Source organism: Myotis yumanensis, unplaced genomic scaffold, assembly GCF_028538775.1.
Source record: "Myotis yumanensis isolate MYYU_CA2020_CCGP unplaced genomic scaffold, mMyoYum1.0.hap1 SCAF_373, whole genome shotgun sequence".
Taxonomy (NCBI): domain Eukaryota; kingdom Metazoa; phylum Chordata; class Mammalia; order Chiroptera; family Vespertilionidae; genus Myotis; species Myotis yumanensis.
Window position 1 is genome coordinate 1 of NW_027224124.1, and position 18,805 is coordinate 18,805.

Sequence of the window (18,805 nt, forward strand, 5' to 3'; positions counted from 1 at the left end):
CTTGCCAGGCGAGGCGGCCCAATCAGCTTCTCTTCGAGCCGATCTGGCCGGCGCCAGCTGCACATCGAAGGGGCTTCCCTGGAGCTGTCAGACGATGACACCGAAAGCAAGACCAGTGATGTGAATGAGACACAGCCACCCCAGTCGGAGTAGGGTCACCGGAAGCCAGTGGAGGCAATACAGTGGGACACGAAGGAACGCACCCGGCACCAGCCTGCCTCGGGCCTCCTACAGATGAGGAAGTTGGCAAGCCACAGGACTCCTTACTGCAAGATCAACTGTGTCTTAAGGCTTTCCAGCCTACACATACTGTATCCTGCTTCAGATTTAGGTACAATTGCTCCCCTTTTTATATATATACATACACAGAACATGCACATATTAAACAGACTGTCTCATCATTGCATCTATTTTCCATATATTCATCAAGAGACCATTTTATAATACATGTTAAGAAGAGAACCCTTTTTCAAACCAACTCCAGACCCTTGTTGCCAGTCGCTGGGTATTGGGGCAGCCCCGTGGTTGTTGCTCGGTCGCTCTGCATGCTCTCTGTCATACAGACAGGTAACTTAGCTGTGTTCATGTGGCCCCCGACTCCTCAGCCACATCAATTCTCTTAGGACATTGTGGAACCTAAACTGCACTTGTATCTCATTTCCTTCAAATAACGATCAACACTATTTCAGCGAGCAAACTGTGAAAGGGGCTTTTTGGAAAGATTAGGAGGGGTGGGATGGATTGGGGAAGCAGCATTCATTGGGGATTACCATGCCGTCTCGCTCGAGTTGGTGGTATCCCCTCGTCTCTTCGTGTGAACTGTCCTTGGCCAGGGCTGGTCTGTGCATAGAAAGGATAGGAGCCGCCATGCCGCTGAGGCCCCAGTGGCAGCAATCACGTCGATGCCCGGATGGTCTCCTGAACCCCTGGCTCTGCCAGTGTGCGCCTCGCTTCAGGAACAAGAGCTGTGGGCGCCTAAGCAGGAGTCAGTGGGAGGCCCTCCCTTGCCAGCCAGGCCCCCGTGCTGACCTTACAAATTCAGCCGCTGCTTTGAGCCCAAAATGGGAACATTGGTTTTGTGTCCAAGACTTGTTCCAAGTTTGTTGATGAGGTTACCGACCCTCAAGAACAGATGCCATCTGCCTGAATGTTGACATGCCAGTGGATGTGAATCCCTTTTCATTTTCCCGTTCCCTCCCCTCTGGACAGTGTTAACAGTGAACATTTAACATTCTGTTTTTGGTTGATAGGTAAGCAAACTGACATTACAGAAAGTGCCTTAGACACTACAGCACTAAGACAACGTTAAATATATTATTTGCCTCTGTAACAATTTAATGTATTAAGTTTTGACTGTGCTTCATATCATGTACCTCTCTAGTCAAAGTGGTATTACCAACATTCAGTGACAATGAATCAGTGTTAAGTACAAATCCCTGATCCTCTGCAATGTGCTTGAAAACACAAACCTTTTGGGTTAAAAGCTTTAACATCTTTAGGAAGAACTTGTCATGTGGGTTTGGAACCTTTGATTTTACCCCGTTATGAACTGTACTGGCTGTTGACCACCAGACACCTGACTGCAAATATCTTTTCTTGTATTCCCATATTTCTAGACAATGATTTTTGTAAGACAATAAATTTATTCATTATAGATATTTACGCCTGCTCTATTTACTTGGAGGAAAAAGCACCCATTAAGAATAAACAGACCTCAATAAATGAGAATAATCATGTGAATGTGGAATCTGTTTTCTTACCTTCTGTTCTCAATTTCCCATCTGTGATCTGATTGGCAGCTGAGAGTCCCACAGACTTAAAAGGCCCCCTTTTTCTGAGGGCGCTGCGCTCCCAAGTGTCAGGTGACAGGCTAGTTCTCTGGGCAGTCGGCTACAAGTCGCATCCTGCCCAGTGGCCTCTGTGTGTAGCTGCATTGGGGAGGAAAGGGCCCTGGGCTGGCGACCCGCTCGCTAATAGAAAAGGGCTGAGGATGAAGCCGTTGGAGGGTTTCGGTCACCAGCTGATGGAGCTGTTTGCTGGACTGGAGTATTTTAAGAAATCCAAGGTTCAGACTGCATTTTCAAGCAGTATTCACACTGAAAATAATTGGGGGGGAGGGTGGGATTCAGTAATAAGACCCAAGGGAAGCCTCACTAGTGTGGGTCAATTAGGATGGGCTGGAGAGGAGTAACTAAGGGATCACAAAATCACGTAGGAAATGCTGGCTTTTTTGTTATTATTCCCTAATATTCATAGTTCAGGCTGGCCCTGGGGGCACACGGCACATACCCAGGCTTCCTGGCAGGGAATGTAAAAAATGGACAGACGTACTGTACTCCTTTCCTCCCTGTCACTACCAAGGGAGAAAAAGGTGAGTTACCACATTCCGTGTGTCCACCCTGGCATTCAACTATCTTAGTTTGGTCCAGGTGCGTGTGGAATTCAGAGGCTGGTTTTCCTCAGAAGGAATGCTTCCCGCCTGGCTGGTGTGGCTGGTGTAGTCACTGTTGCTGACTACTCAGCTATCGGGAGAAACTCAATCTCCACAGCCTGACTCCAGAGATGCCAGCCATAAGGAACCTTTCCTTACTAAACAAGCCACCGCTGCGTAGTCTCAGGAAAGGTAGTTCATAAAACCTTTGACGGGCACTGACAGCACAAGGAAGACAGTTCATGGGAGCTGGGCTTTGTGTCAAAGACTAAAGCTGCTGGCCAGCTGCCACCCAGGAGAGGGTTCATCGTGAGGAAGAGACCAGGCGAGACTTGAGAAAGCCTGTCCTTTTGTTGAGATGAGGCGGGGGTTTTAACACATTTCGTGCCGCATAGAAATCTCGAAGACATACGCCAGGGACCGCATGTTTTGGGGCAAACTGCACGTTATTTAAACCATCATAACTACAGATCATAATGCACTTTAGGTGTTGTTTTGCAATAATTATAACATTTTTATTTACAAAAACAAACAATTGAAGTTCCTAGTACTATTTAACGTATGGTACTGCGTAAAACATTTTCCTCTATGAAGAGGGACCAAACAAAATTTACATAAGTATCTAGATTCACTCCTTTTTCCATGGGCGGCACAAACTCTACAGGCTCTCGTAGGAAACTTTTTCTTTCCACTCGTTGGAATACACGTAGGTTCATGCTGCTTCATATCACCTGACAGCCTTTTGGGTGGATCTTTACGAGGTGCTCCCCTTGCACCCCCAGGGGAAGGGCTGGACAGATTTGTCTCTGGTTCCGGAGAGCCTTCATTATTGTCATCCGTTATCCAGTCTCTCGCCACCGATAGCAGAAACTGTTTATACTTCATTTTTGCTTGTGGATTGAGGACGTTGTACACTCTAAATGAATTGAAAAGTCCACAGTTTATACGGTGCAGCACTACTTTTTTTGTCCATTTCATCGTTTTCCTTAGAATGGAACAACACGAAAGGAAGTGTATCCGTTTCGTTGGTTTCCTTCCTTTTTCTGAGAGAGGGCATTTCTAAAAGCACCAGGAACTTGAAGACGAAGACTATTCGAATGACCAAAATACAATGTAACTGCAATGCTTTATGGGTTCGTGCAATTATATAGTTTTTCGTAGATTGACCTGCACGGTTTCCACCAATGAGATCGCTTCATTCGATGTGGACAAGACAGTGTGTTGACATCTAAGGTCCATAACAGATGGCGCGTGAAAAACGAGAACACTCGTGAGCGGTCCTTAACAGATGGCGCGTGAAACACGAGAAAGCTCGTGAGCGGTGCGAAAGGTGTTAACATGCAGCTCTTCACGCTGTCTGCCCTTGCCACATCCTAGGCTTTCTTTTTTAATGCATCCACTCGGGAATTATTTTAAACCGCGTCAGTAGGAATAGCACACCTATAGTCCTAGTGGGACTGGCCTGAGGGTGTAACTGATGTCACCTTTCCTTCCTGTCACCAGTTCCCCATCCCTGGAAACCGCGCTAAGATGAAGTGTGAGCCTGAAGACAAGCTGTGGCATCCTCTCACAGGAGCCCCCTGTGGCTCTGGGCAGGACTGACCCATGGCCCCTGCCTCCTGAAACCAATGCTCTGTGTCAAGCCTGGAGAAGAAAGAGCTCAAAGCTGTCAACCACCACTTCCTGTCTCATCCTCACCCCCTTAGAAAGCCCACACAGGAACAGGCCGTAGGCTGGGATCTAGAAAGTTCCAGGCAGGTCTGAGAGGGAAGCCTGTGACTGAGACCCAAAGGGAGTCCCCTGCACCATCGGTTCTAGTCACTGGGAACTCATATCTGTACCAAGTTCTGAGCACCTGCTAGAGTGCTGGACCCTGTGCCAGCTGTCAGGACCAGATGGGGTGCCCACTCCTAGTGGAGCCTCGTATCGTTTGGGAATCTAGCAAATCTTGTGACGTGTCTCATACAATTGACAGAAATCTAATGCAAAACTTTCAATAAGGGTATATGGGCATGATGCCAGCTTTCAAAGACAATGTTAACGATAATTCCAGTACCTGTGTACCACACACGGAAGTGTGACCATGTCCTTCAACCCTTCCCAAGACTAGAATTCCATGTTTGACTCATTACAACACAGATCTATTTGTTTTTTCCAAGTAGCCCCCCAATAATGGACTTCATCCCCACTGACAGGATGTCATGAAGCCTCATTCAAGATGTAAAATGGCATCTATTAAACTCGAGTCTGACAAGCATCCAAGCAGAGCCACTGCCTCCTACAAAATGCCATCCTGCATAGGCCCTAAGACACCCGTGTTCTCACATGTGAACTCGTGCGTCTCACAAGTGCCACCAGTAGGTGGCAGCTGTGATGTGGCTGTCAGAGGAAGGTCAATAAACCCCAAGCATCAGATCCTGCAGAACGGATACCAGCAGCCTTCAAGAAAATTCTGGAGCCATCGACAGAACATCTTTTCAGAAACACGGCATCACCAGCGCTCACCGGGACCCAGAGGACAACACTGCTTGGAAAACTGCAAGGACAACTCGTCAGAAGTGGTTCACAACATGAAGTCGTAGCCACGTCTCACAGTTTCCTTTTTGTATATGAAGTGTGATGTGATGAAAACCTGTCTAAAATCTTAAAGAATCCTCAATAAATATAAAAAGTCAAAATGATAAGCATTTTCACAGTTCTACTGGCACATTTTTTTTTTAAATATATTTTATTGATTTTTTACAGAGAGGAAGTGAGAGAGATAGAGAGTTAGAAACATCGATGACAGAGAAACATCGATCAGCTGCCTCCTGCACATCTCCTACTGGGGATGTGCCCGCAACCCAGGTACATGCCCTTGACCGGAATCGAACCTGGGACCCCTCAGTCCGCAGGCCGACGCTCTATCCACTGAGCCAAACCGGTTTCGGCATACTGGCACATTTCTTAACGGTTCACAAAATAAGGTGCGCATAATTGCTGGTTTGAGATTCTGTGAACTGATGTGCGCTCCCCCCGGGGCTGGCGCTGGGGTGGAGCCTGGGCCTACTTGTTCTTAGTGCCATGAGACGTCATCCCTAAAGTAGAAAGAGCTTGTATAGCTTATGTAAGACTCGAGACTTAAAGAAAATAATTTAGTGACACCAAAAATGCAGAGGTGTATGCCCTAAAGTCTAGATGACAGTGGGATTCGCTGGGATTTTTTCCTAGTTAAAACAATCACCTTTTTTTAACCAGAAAAAGTGTTTCTCAGTTCCATCATGAACCGACAGGGAGCAACAGGGCCCTAGCTCATTTGGATGACACTCATCTGACTGTTTATCCAAACTGTGCCAGGCCTGCTTGCCCGGCACCCTCCAGACCTCCACCAGCACCCACAACCAGGCAGGACCTCCGCGTTTTAATGGGCACTAGTCAAACTTGACACCTGATTACAAACTCCCCAAAAGTAAACAAGCTAAATTCCTATTCAGTTTGCATCGCGTTTCGCTTGGTGAAGGCTTCAGAGCTGACAGGCAACTAACATAACTGCAAACCATAACCCACATGGCACAAACCCACCTGGTCCCCCAGCCAGCTCTCTACGCTTTGCTCTGTTCTCACATTTGCCTCTTCACATGTGCTATCTTACCAAGGGAGTCTGTTAAACTAATATTTACTCCAGGTTATTGTTTGTCCTTAACATTTAAAAAAGGTGACTGTAGCCCTAACCGGTTTGGCTCAGTGGATAGAGCATCGGCCTGCGGACTGAAGGGTCCCAGGTTCGATTCCGGTCAAGGGCATGTACCTTGGCTGCGGACACATCCCCAGTAGGGGGCGTGCAGGAGGCAGCTGATCGATGTTTCTCTCTCATCAATATTTCTAACTATCCCTCTACCTTCCTCTCTGTAAAAAATAAATAAAACATATTTAAAAAGAAATAAATAAATAAATAAATAAATAAGGTGACTGTATTCCCACAGGTCCTATTTTTAGTCATAGGACCAGTTTTCAGATAAGATGCTTTAAGTCATAAGAAGATTTACAAAGATGCCTCCTCCCCTACTCCCATTTTTAAGAATGATTCAAGTAACAGCTAAATTTTGAAGGCCAAGCTAGCGTTTCTCAATTTGTTTCAACCTTTGGGGCAAAAGTAGAGAGAAAACTCCTTGAAATAAATATTGGAAGGAGGAAAAGGCTCCTTTAGCATCTTCTAATCTAGGCAAACAGAAAACTGACTGCTTGGACCCATCCCCTTTCTGGGCTCAGTCCCACCAGCAGCCGGACTGGCTGTTTGTGCTGGCCAGGCAGGACGACGTGGCTTTAGCACAGTGGTTCTCAACCTTCCTAATGCCGCGACCCTTTAATACAGTTCCTCATGTTGTGGTGACCCCCAATTTCATTGTTACAAATTGAACATAATGAAAGCATAGTGATTAATCACAAAAACAATATGTAATTATATATGTGTTTTCCGATGGTCTTAGGCGACCCCTGTGAAAGGGTCGTTCGACCCCCAAAGGGGTCGGGACCCACAGGTTAAGAACCGCTGCTAGCAAGATGCTCCCTAAAGCTGAGGCTCCACGCCAGGACACCTCCCCTGCCCCAGAGGTACCATTCCCACCTTGGCTCTCAGAGATGCTAATGGCCCTTCTGCAACAGCTGCTGAGAGCAGCACAGTCAATACTCAAGTACAGAATTGGAAGCGGAGGGGGTGCATCACATTCCTCCTGCTGCAAAGGCTGTGCCTGCCCCACACATTTCCCAGCATCCACAGCAGCTCATCTCGAGGCACAAGACAGAGTCAGGGCAACGAGGCCTCAAGTCTGGGAAAGCGGAGAACAGAGCAGAAAGAGAGCTCACTTCCAACCCTGGCTTTGCTATGGACTAGCTGTGTGAGTTCAGGCCAGTCACCAACACTCCGGGCCCACCTTCCCTTCTGTAAACAGGTAAGCCAGCCCACCTCCTCTCAGGCTGCCTACCTAACTCGCATACGCCCAGCTTTGGCTTCAGACCTCAGCCGAGTTGGTTGGGCGTAGTTCCTACCCTCCGGGTTGAAAGGCAGTGGAGCACTCACTCCTACTCTCATGCATTTCAGGAGCGAGGGATGGGACGGGTGGTGAGAGAACAGTATCTGGAGGCAAGAGGACTCACCACCTGAAGATTCACCCCCTCCAAGCAGGGGGACCACCCGTGGACCCAGCTCAGGGGAGGGATCACCCCTAAAAGTTTCAGCGAGGGCCAGGCAGACCTAGGCATGGGTCGGCCCCAGGAAGAGAACCCACTCAGAGGCAGGAGCCTGCTAGGCAATCTTTAGCTAGAAGAGCAAACAGAATGTGGTAGCTTTCGTGTCAGCAGCAAATGTTCTAGCTGAGCATTTAACCAAATCATCCAAACAGCTGAAACTGAGGCCAGGGGAGTCATCCAGCTTCCCCATGGGTCATACGCCGAGGGCAGCTGTTGCTATAAAGCCCAGCAGCGTGTTCCTGCCCTTTCACTCGCCTGGCCCTTGCTCTCCTGGACCCGAAGCAGAGATGACATCCGGGGATGACACTGGGCCTCTGCAGCCAGGGCCTCCCCTGCCACCACCTGACTGAACTGACAGACCATCGGGATGAGACGATTCCAGGGGTGCTCAGCTAAGAAGGAACCGGGAAATCACTGGGAGCCAGGGACGACGACTCAGGGCTCCAGAACTCATCGCTGCTTTCACCAGAGTAGCTCTGCTCTTATGTGTTAGATCTGGGGTCCCTGCATTAACAAAGGTCTGGCTAAACGTTTCAGCCTCTGGTCTAATCCAATTGCTTCAATGATAGGGAAAGAAGCTGCGAGTTGCCGCCCATCAGAAAGAGGCCTGAAGTTCTCCGTTCGCCTGCTCCACAGCTCAACTGGGCACAGCACACCCCCCTGGAAACATCTCTCGGGAGGCAGCTCACAGCAAAACCTCCAGGAACAACTAACAGAAGTATTCCTGCCCACATATTAGCAGGCAGAAGAAAGTTTTTAATGTATCCTCCTTAAAGTTCAGTATTCCCTTAGGAACTTGATTCACTTACTTTTCACTTATTTAGTTTTAAAACTACACACTATCCTGGTTTTGCTCTGTTATAAGCAATGTTCAGAACGTGATACATTCGTACTGACTCCTATGTCTGTACATTTCTCAAGTCCAGTCACCTATGTCTTGCAAACATCGGGCACCTCCTTTCACTTGCCAACATCAACCTGAGGGATAGGAGAAAAGCCCAGGCCCGAGTAACCTCTACTCCCAGGACACCACACACATCATGACAGGCAGCACAGAGAAGGGCCAGCGCCTGGCTCCATCGCAGTTACCCTGTGACCTTGCGAGTGGCCTCCCTCAAAGTCCAGGTCCTCCCTCCAGGTTTGCATGAGGCGCGGGGCCATCTCAGGCTGCCCCGGAGACTCAGCTATGAGGACCGGCCTGAGCACACCTGCTCGAGCATCAGACTTCTCCGGAGGCTGCTGAACTGCCTCTGCCCACTCCGCGCTGCTGTCCACCCACATGTCCCATGTCGGAGCAGAAGCGACATCGGAACCTGGCTGTGTAACTCCAGCTCTTCTCCCACAGGATGGCGGGGACCCAATAACGCAACCTTGATACTTTTTTGTGTGAAATTTATTGTTTCCACATTAAAAGATTTTTTGGAGGGGAAGTACTTTCTCTTTTTTTTTTTTTAACCACATGATGATTCTATACAGTCGCCCAGAGTAGGACACCATCATAAGTCATTAACATGCCGTATGAGTTCTGAATAAATAAAAGCTACAAAGCCCAAGTTATTTACAAATATCTTGGGCAATAATGTTTACAAACCTATGTACAAAAAAACAAATGTAAACAGTAAATGCAGCATGAGAGTAATCAAAGGATGCACAGGGATAACCACTTGGGGTCAGTCTGCCCCCCAGGAGCTGGCACCAGCCAGCCCCCGGCATCAGGCCACTCAGTCCTTCCTAACACAACTGGAGAGGCCTGCAGAACAAAACCAAAAAGCTGTGAAGCTGTCATTTAACTGAAGGACCAGAAAGCTGGTAGGTGGCTGCCACCACCTCCACCCTCGTCTGAGGCACACGGAGGAGAAGACAGCAGAGGCCCAGCTGTCTGTCCCAGGCCCCACAGGCTCCTGCTCTGGGAGGCCAAGCTATGGAATGCTAACTGCTGAAGTAAAATCACAAGGCGCAGTAATGAGACTGGAGAACTCAGTGGTCCTAGGGTAATGAGACTGTGTTCCCTAATTCAGTGACCTTCCTGACTGTCTGCCAGCAACAGGCCCAGCTGTGTGGGGTGGAGCTGGGGACAAACACATGATCATGAGCACAAAGGTGCTTGGGTGGGAGCTCAGGAGGGCACACGTTGACCTGATTTGGGAGAGAACGTCTAAAAGATTTGCAATGTCCTAAATACAACTAAATCCTATCAGTACAGCAGGGTGGGCTATGAGGCAGGTATGATGAATGGGTACTTCTGCATCCAGTGACCAAGTAATACATGTACGTATCACTTTGTGACCCACAAAAGTGCAATCATGTGAAACCAACGGCACTACGGCGAGAAGAGAAAATAGCCAGTATTGATATCGCGCAGTCCTGGGGCTGGGCAGGGCCCAGCAGCCACCACTGCATGCAGCCTGCCCTCTCTCTGCCAGCCCTAGGGAGGCAGACAGAGCCACGGGCTGGGCCCAGGCACCGAAGGGTGAGGCGTGGGTGTCCTGGGTTGTTGGAGGAGGGCAAGAGCCCCCATTTGGAAGCTGGGCACTCACACACTGAGAGGCAGCATACCTGGTGCCGACGAGGGGCGCGAGGAGCCCAGACCAGGAGGAGGAGGAGCTGGGTCAAAGCCGTTTACTGCCCTGTGGGGGTGACAGAGCAGAGAAGGGAAGGGGAAGAAAAAGAGAGACTGTCATTTAAAACCACTTGACACACAGCAAGAAATTCATTTGCTCTCTAAAACTATCCCTCTTCCCGGCCCATAGCAGAATCCCGACGGCCCAGGGCAGAGTGGCTGCCTCGAGCATCAGTTGGTTAGACTTGAGAACTCAGTGGTCCTACAGTAATGAGACTACGGGCAGCTTCATCACACGGGCCACTGCAGCCACAACTAAATGATAAAATAGTATACGACCATTAACAATCCATTTCCCCACGCTCGACCAGCATGACTCAATGGTTGAGTGTCAACCTATGAACCAGGAGATCATGGTTTGATTCCCAGTCAGGGCACATGCCTGGGTTGCAAGTTTGATCCCCAGTAGGGAGCGTGCAGGAGGGAGCTGATCAATGATTCTCTCTTACCATTGATGTTTCTATCTCTCTCTCTGTCCCTTCCTCTCTGAAATCAATAAAAATATTTTTAAAATCCATTTCCACAGTTCTTTAATAGCATGGGAAAATATTCAGAATGTAATTAATGGTGAGTAGGAAAAGGTTACCAAACTGTATATGTTAAATGATGTGAAGAAAAAAGAAAAAGTGTAAATAATATATATTCTAGATTCTAGACCAGGGGTGGGCAAACTTTTTGACTCGAGGGCCACAATGCGTTCTTAAACTGGACCGGAGGGCCGGAACAAAAGCATGGATGGAGTGTTTGTGTGAACTAATATAAATTCAAAGTAAACATCATTACATAAAAGGGTACGGTCTTTTTTTTTTTTTAGTTTTATTTATTTCAAATGGGCCGGATCCAGCCCGCGGGCCGTAGTTTGCCCACGGCTGTTCTAGACTATAGCCCCTTATATAGATAGGCATTACTACCTGTGTAGCTAATTCTAGAATGTGTGGAGGTACTCACACATACATACATACACACACACACACACACACACACACACATATGTACATAAAATCATATATATTGTAGAAATAAAATTTAACAAGTTACTTTTCTTCCCTCTGGGTTATGGGTAAATTTTGTTTACTACTTTATACTTTTTTGTTGTTTTCCAAATCTCCTACAATATACATGAATATCTTAATAAAGGGGGAAAGTAACTTTTTTACATTGTTAAGCAAGCAAAGCCAGCTGGGGAGGCTGCTCTGCAGACTCATGAGCAACCAGCCCAGCACAGGATCTACAAGGAGGGCCGCGCACCTGAGCCCAGGGATGCAGAGCGCCCACCTCAGCCCACCCATCTGGCAGCACAGCCGCGGGAAGCAGTGAGGGGTGAGTGCGAGGCCTGGAACCTCTCAGGAAGCCACTTCAGCCTCTCCGTCCTGGAAAACTTCCCAGGAAAGTGTCCCACTAGCAATTTGGGAAATGCAGCGAATTGCAAAAGGCCGCACTCACCACACTTGCCCACCACTGCCCCCCGCCATCCACTCATCAGAGGGGTTTAGGGAGTTGAGTATAGACTCATTCTTCACATTCCCCACAAAGATAAGTGCTACATACACTGAAGAGGTGAGTATAATCTCAGAGAAACAGGCATGCAAAAGAGACTTGACTAAATGACCCCACGTTACTCTGAAGAAACAGTTAATGCCTGAGGAAATAACCTCAGAGTCCAGATTTCGAGTTTGAAGTCAAGCTACCCACACAGAGCTACAGGGCTCTACATGTCGTTTCTCCCTGCTGTACACCCGTGTTCTGTTTAGGGCTAGGGGAGGCCTGATATTTGAGCCTCGTCGTATGTGAAAACTTGAAATCATCCCTCCTACTCTCCCAAGGCTATCCGCCTGTGCCTCCTCCGGGGGTAGGGGCCCCATCCTATATGCCACTGCAGCCCTCACATAGTAAGCCCAGCTGTCACTTGTCTGACTAGTCCCAGAGCCACCAATGCCCGCCTCTCCTCAAAGCCCAAGGAGAACCAGGCAGGCCTCACAAACCTCAGCTTTACACAGGTGAACACCACATTCTGCAGGCTGTACTACAGACACCCCCAAAACCAGCAGAAAGGGAGCACTTTGGGTGCCAGGAAGAACCTGGCACCTGCTCCACAGGGGTGTGCAAAAGCAGCGACCATAAGGATGGCTCCACGTGCAGGCTTAGGACTGAGATTTGGCATTTTCAAATTAGATCTTTAAAGAACATAAAGTCCATCCCCATTGTTGTTATTGCTCAAAAAACCAAAGCAGGAGAAGGTCCAGCCATTCACCTGAGTTCACCTACGAGCCCATCAATGGGGAAGCAGGGCTCATAACTTGCCTCCAGATGGCCAGGCCATTCTCCTTTCCCAGCATCCTCCTGGCCAGAGGAGACCTGACAGCCCTCAGTGAGCAACCACTTTGGTGCTCCCACCCCAAGTCAGCTCTAGTGGGAAAAACAAGCAGTGCGATCAGAATACAAAAGGACAAGAAGCTAGGTGAGTCGTTCTCAGTATGAATGGGAATGGAAATTCTGATTTGCAAGTTGGACAGAATAGACAGAGAATAACAAGGGCCTCACCTAGCACTTCTTTCCTGAGCCAAGAAGTGGGACGCAGAAGACCAGAGGGAGAGAGCTGACCCTAGAGGTAGGATTGTGTCTGGTGAGGCACCTTCAGGAAACTGCAAAGCTGTGAAATGGGGAAAGAAACCTCCATATTCACATTTGGTTTCAGGAAGCAGCAAAAGAGCTGAAAGGAAATGTCCCAGTGGACACCACAGAAATGAATGGAAAGAGAGCAGGCAGGGGTGGGACACAGATCTTGGGAATTATCTATGTGAACAGGTTACAGAAGCTATGAAGTCTCATGGCCTTACCACCAAAATCTAGTTAAAGAGTCTGAAAAACAGAGACTCCAGCTGAGAAAAGAAACTAAGGTGAGTTGTAAAATGGCAACAGAAGTGAAAAGGGCACCTTTATAAGCTAGTCAGGAGGACAATAAATAGAACACAACAGTGATGACGTATGGACACTAAATCCATCAAAGCAGCAAGTGGAGGACACCTGAGAGGGCGGGAGAGAAAGGCCTGAGAGTGAACCAGCGCTCATGCAGGAGGCAGCAGACACACTCCAGACCCGTCTTCCTAGTTAGATGGTCCATGGGAGCCTCGCAGCTCAGCCAGCTCGCAACCTTGCCCCAGGCCCTACAAACTGAAATGTGCCTTCCTGAAAACTGAGAAGAAAGGCAGATCTTATACACGTCTCCATCTATCATTCCAATGTTTCTCAGAGGGGAGAGTCCCCCCAGCAAGGCTCCGTAGTCATTAGTGCCTGCTTTGAAAAAACAAGACACATTGGTAACAGGAAGAACCCAGTCCCACAAAGACATTCAAATATGGTCCCAGGACCTGCCCGTTACCCGTGCCCCCACTCGAGTCCTGCATCATCTCTCAGCACCTGACCACACAGCGAGTGCCTGCTATTCACAACTGCCCCAGCACCACTACAACTCATCAGTTTGGTTTTGCAAAGCTGAACCAACTTTGGTATACAGGTGAGTCAAACAGGAATTTGAAGGCTCACTTATGGGCTGTAAGTTGGTTAAAGCAGTCAGCCCCATGCAGTTAGTGAAAACAGTTTGTTAATGGGTCTCCCACCACACATCATGATTGAAAAAGAATAAGAAATAGCACAGCAAACAAATTCAGTTACCCATGAACAACGTGGGAAATATGACTTTTTCTTGCCTAATAAAAAAAAGGAAAAAACATTAAACAGTAATGCAAATTCTATTTTCATACTGTGCCCTAAAATTAGTGTATGCCCACCTACCTACACATACCCCAAAAGAAATCTGACTGGCTTACAAAATTAGGGTAAGTGATACACAGAAAACTAAATAAACGCTATGAAGAAAAAAAGAATATTTTTGAGATAATATAAATGACTATACTACACAGAATTTGTATCTTTTCAGATTAAGGGCTCCTAGTGGTTGGAAGAAGCAGAGCAACACCTGGGAAGTAGGTCCAGCGAGCCATATTTTAGGAACTTGCAGAGGTGATCACAGACTAGATAAAAATCCTGATTCCAAGAAGCCCTCAATAACCAGAACTTACAGAATATTTTCAAGTCCTATAAAGTAAATGTAATAATAAGGTATACTGTTTTATGTAGCAAGGCCTCACTGCGCATGACACACATGCACACTCACACACAAACTGGCTTTGATTAACCTCCCCAAACAATGCTCCTCCAGGATCCTAGGAGGCCGGTAAAGCTAGTGCCAGTGCTCCAGACACTGCCCAGGAGCAAGAGGTAGAGCAGGCACATCCTAGAGCCCAGACTTCAAAATGAAGAGCTTTTCTCACACTGAAACTGCAAGCTGCAGTCTGTAAGAACTGGCATTTCTTCTTTTAACCTGACATTAATCATGGAGCAGAGAGTTAGGATACTTCCCCAATTCCTCTCGCAGCTGGTAAATACCATCCTGGTTTTTAATCTAGCCAACTAGAGGCCCGGTGCACAAAATTTGTCCACGGGGGGGGGGGGGGGGGGGGTGTGAGGACGGGGCGGGAGAGGGTCCCCTCAGCCCAGCCTGCACCCTCTCCAATCCAAGACCCCTTGGGGGATGTCCGACTGCCAGTTTAAACCCGCAGTCGGACATCCCTCTCAATCCTGGACCGCTGGTTCCTAATCGCTCACCTGCCTGCCTGGTCGCCCCTAACTGTCCCCCCGCCCCATTGCCGGCCTGATCGCCCCTCACTGCCTCTGCATGCCGACCTGATCACCCCTAACTTACCCTCCTGCCAGCCTGGTTGCCCTGACTGCCCCCCGCTGCCAGCCAGGTCGCCCCCAACTGCCCCCTCCCTGCCAGCCTGGTCGCTCCTAACTTCCCTACCCGCCCCCCCCCCCCCCCCCCCCGCCGACCTGGTCACCCTTTACTGCCCCCCTCTCGCTGCCGGTCAGGTCACCCCTAACTGCCTCCCCTGCTGGCCTAGTCGCCCCTCATGACTCTCCCCGGAGCCTGGTCGCCCCATGCAGCCTACTGTTCAGTCATTTGGTCGTCCTTCACTAACCCCCCTGCCGGCCTGGTTGCCCCCAACTGCCCCACCCACCGGCCTAGTCACCCCTCACTGCCCCCCTGCCAGCCTAATCGCCCCTAACAGCCCCCCGTGCCGGCCTAGTCACCCCCAAGTGCACCCCACACCAGCCTGGTCGCCCCTAACTGCCCCCCCCCCACCATCCAGGTCACCTCTTACTGCCCGCCCCCCGCTGGCCTGGTGGCCCCCAACTGCCCCCCCCTCTGCCGGCCTGGTCACCCCTAACTGCCCCCCCTGCCAGCCTGGTCACCCCAACTGCCCCCCCTGCCGGCCTAGTCACCCCCAACTGCCACCCCCCTGCCGGCCTGGTCGCCCCATGCAGCCTGCTGTTCAGTCATTTGGTCGTCCCTCACTAACCCCCTGCCAGCCTGGTCATAGGCAGCCACCTTGTTTATTACATAGGATAGGTCTGCAGGAAGAAAGGCCAGAGGTAAAAAGCCAGGTGGGTCAGAAGGAAGCCAGAATCAAAGTAAAGCAGCAAGGAAGTAAGAACACAGCAAAACCCCACAAAAGAGAGCTATAGGAATATGGCAACTAGACAAATGCAACTTAAGCAATAGGTTAATATTTGAGTGTGTATAAGCAACCTATTTGTCATATAAACTAAACACCTGAGGAAAGACCAACCCACAAAAGCATACTGAATTCTTAATAGAAACAATAGTTAAAAATGTGTACTATTTAAACCAAAATTAAATATCATCTGCAACTTTCTATCGAGCGGTACATTTCCAGGTGCAGTGCAGGAATAAAGCCTGCACTGCATCCAGGATGCTTCTCAGAGGGCGGGAGGCGGAGCTCCACATAGTGCCCAAGGCCCACGCCTGGTTCCAGGTCACCTGAAGCCTCTGCATCTGCCTAAGAATGGGTTCACCTCTGCGCAATCACTGTGCTCTGCATCAGGGGTCAAATGGAAGCCAGTCTCTAACGAAGACCGGAGTAGTGAGCCTGAACTGACTGTAATTCCTCCTTCGTCATGACTGTTCTAAGGACTTTCTACATGCAAAGCTATCTGTCCAACCGACCTGTTTCTAGTCCATGCCTATTCTCACATCATAAGGTGCCCAAGGAAAGAAACATGATTCCAGGTAGAGACTAATAACTACTCTACTGGAGGTAATTACAGGTTACAGAAAAAAATAATTAGGCACCCCTAAACTATCCCTGTATTGTTTGGGGCAAATGGCAATTTAATGTCAAATACCTATTTATTCCACTTATCATTATTGTATAAAAATGAGCATTCCTCAAGGTTGCCTGAAACTCCTAAACCTGAGGAAAATTAATGTTATACTTACTCCCCCTGAGAAATCCCAATGGTTAAAATAAAGTTCTGATTTATATATTGGTATTTTAGAATGCTCTCCTTGAAGAAATATGTATACATGAAGGTAGAATCTCTCAGGCCCTCTGGAAAAATGCCACAGTTACATAGGAAAGCAGAACATACAAGCTCCTTTAAGAAATTGGGAAAATTTCTAGAGTTGTATCTGTGTTGCTTTCACAGGACAAGAATGAGCAGCCTCTACGACTCAAAGCAGAGACAGTGCCAAGGGATGGCACTGCCTCAGTCGTTGTTCTAATAACAGCTACCTTGGGTAACGTGGTCAGCATCCCCAGACCACAGGTCTTAACTATTTAACTAGTTCCCTAAATTAAGGCACACCCATAAAATCGTATAACCATGCAATGTTTTAGTTTTTTAAATTGAGGTAGAGTAGTATGTACTGACATGAAAAGATACTGGCAATATAAATCATATAAGGCATGTTAAAGAATATCTGAAGTATAATCTCATAAATCTTAAAAGCTTATAAAAGATACATATAATTGTACATAACTAAAAATAACTATAAAAATGTAAAAATAGTGTGAAAACAAAAAACATTTACTTTTTATTTTATGTACTTCTGCACCAATTGAAATTTTTTTGCATTAAAGATATATCACACCCTAGCTGGTTTGGCTCAGTGGATAGAGCGTCGCCTGCGTATTAAAGGGTCCTGGGTTTGATTCCAATCAAGGGCACATGCCCAGTTGCAGGCTTGATCCCCAGTGGGGGGCGTGCAGGAGGCAGCCAATCAATGATTCTCTCTCATCATTGATGTTTTTCTCTCTCCTTCCCTCTCCCTTCCTCTCTGAAATTAAAAAAAAGGATGTATCATGGCTTCAATCCTAACACAATTTTTTTAATTTCTCAATTCCCTAAAAACCATCTTCACATCATACAAAATGTGTATCTCCTAAACTATATTTGATCCAGTGGTTTTATATTTTTCTAAAATCTTCAGGCAGAACGTTCGTTACCGAGTTTGCATGTATACATAACTAGTGTTCTCTTCTACCCTTAACAAACACTGGGGTGGGGGGGAGGGGGGGGTGCAAAAGTAGGTTTACAGTTGTGAATATGCAAAACAGTTTGTTCTTGTATTATTATTGTCCATACAAACAACTGTAAACCTACTTTTGCCCCATTCTATACTTGCCAGAAAAGTCTATGAGCCTGTAAGTGCCTTGAGAACAAGGACTATATCACAGGCAGAGCCTAGCACTGCTGCCTTCCAAGCGTCTGCTTCCAGGACAGATGCTCAGAGTCAGGGTTCCCAGGGCAACAGACTCCATGGGGACAGAAGACAGCAACAGATTTCATGTCCTGTGAGATCTGAATGGTAACAGGCTTCAGGTAGATTTGTCAAACTGAGTTTATCTTTTCAAAGCTTCAGTAAGCTCATTTAATAACGTGTAACTTTAATACTTGAAATTATTTAAAACTTTCAAAACTTACCCTTTGTCGAAGAAAGACGTATGCCCTGATCTAGAGAACTTTGTGCCGTTGCTATTCATCACCCCGCAGTTAACATTCCCTGAAATATAGGATTTTCGTGATGCTTGGTCCTTTGCAAAATTCCTGCAAGCTGCTAATTTGGATTCTAAAGCCTACAAAAGAAAGAAGGAATGATTTGGTTGTCAAAACAGTAGCTGCACATAAAAATCTGCATTTCAAACCATTTCTATTTTGAGACTCAAACTTTACTCTCTCCGTTGATACTAGTGGCTACTTAAGCCAGAATCAATCACCTTTCTAGCAGACAAAGAAAATGTTCATGCTGACTCCCTTTCTAATGAGCTCAGAACATTTTACTTATTCCTCTCACTGTTCCGAGGGATACAAATATCCTCACTCACATAAGAAAAATGTGGCACAAGCAGACCAAGACAGACCCCAGGTCTCTTGACCCCATCCATTATGTCTTTCTGAGTTTTGTTAGTTGGCTAGCTAGAGGTGGATGAGTATGGAGGAGGGCTGTTTTGGGAGCAAATGCATAAAGAATGCAAAAATATCATGAGAATTTTTTAAAGCAGCCAATTATTTCTACAGCATTTCAGTTTAGTTATTTCTAATGCATTAAAATGGATAAGAGCATTTACAACACTTCACATGACGTTAAAGACTATTCCTACTTC

The 18,805-nt window shown here is 47.5% G+C and overlaps 1 long non-coding RNA gene across 1 annotated transcript; it reads right to left on the reverse strand.

The window, feature by feature from the left end:
• Positions 1 to 2,767: 2,767 nt before the first annotated feature.
• On the reverse strand, positions 2,768 to 18,306 carry LOC139001316 (uncharacterized). The gene is made up of 3 exons (XR_011469945.1): positions 18,126 to 18,306; positions 10,214 to 10,284; positions 2,768 to 3,347 (listed from the first exon to the last, which is right to left on the reverse strand). It is a non-coding gene; the product is annotated as an uncharacterized lncRNA (long non-coding RNA).
• Between the last annotated feature and the right edge of the window lie 499 nt (positions 18,307 to 18,805).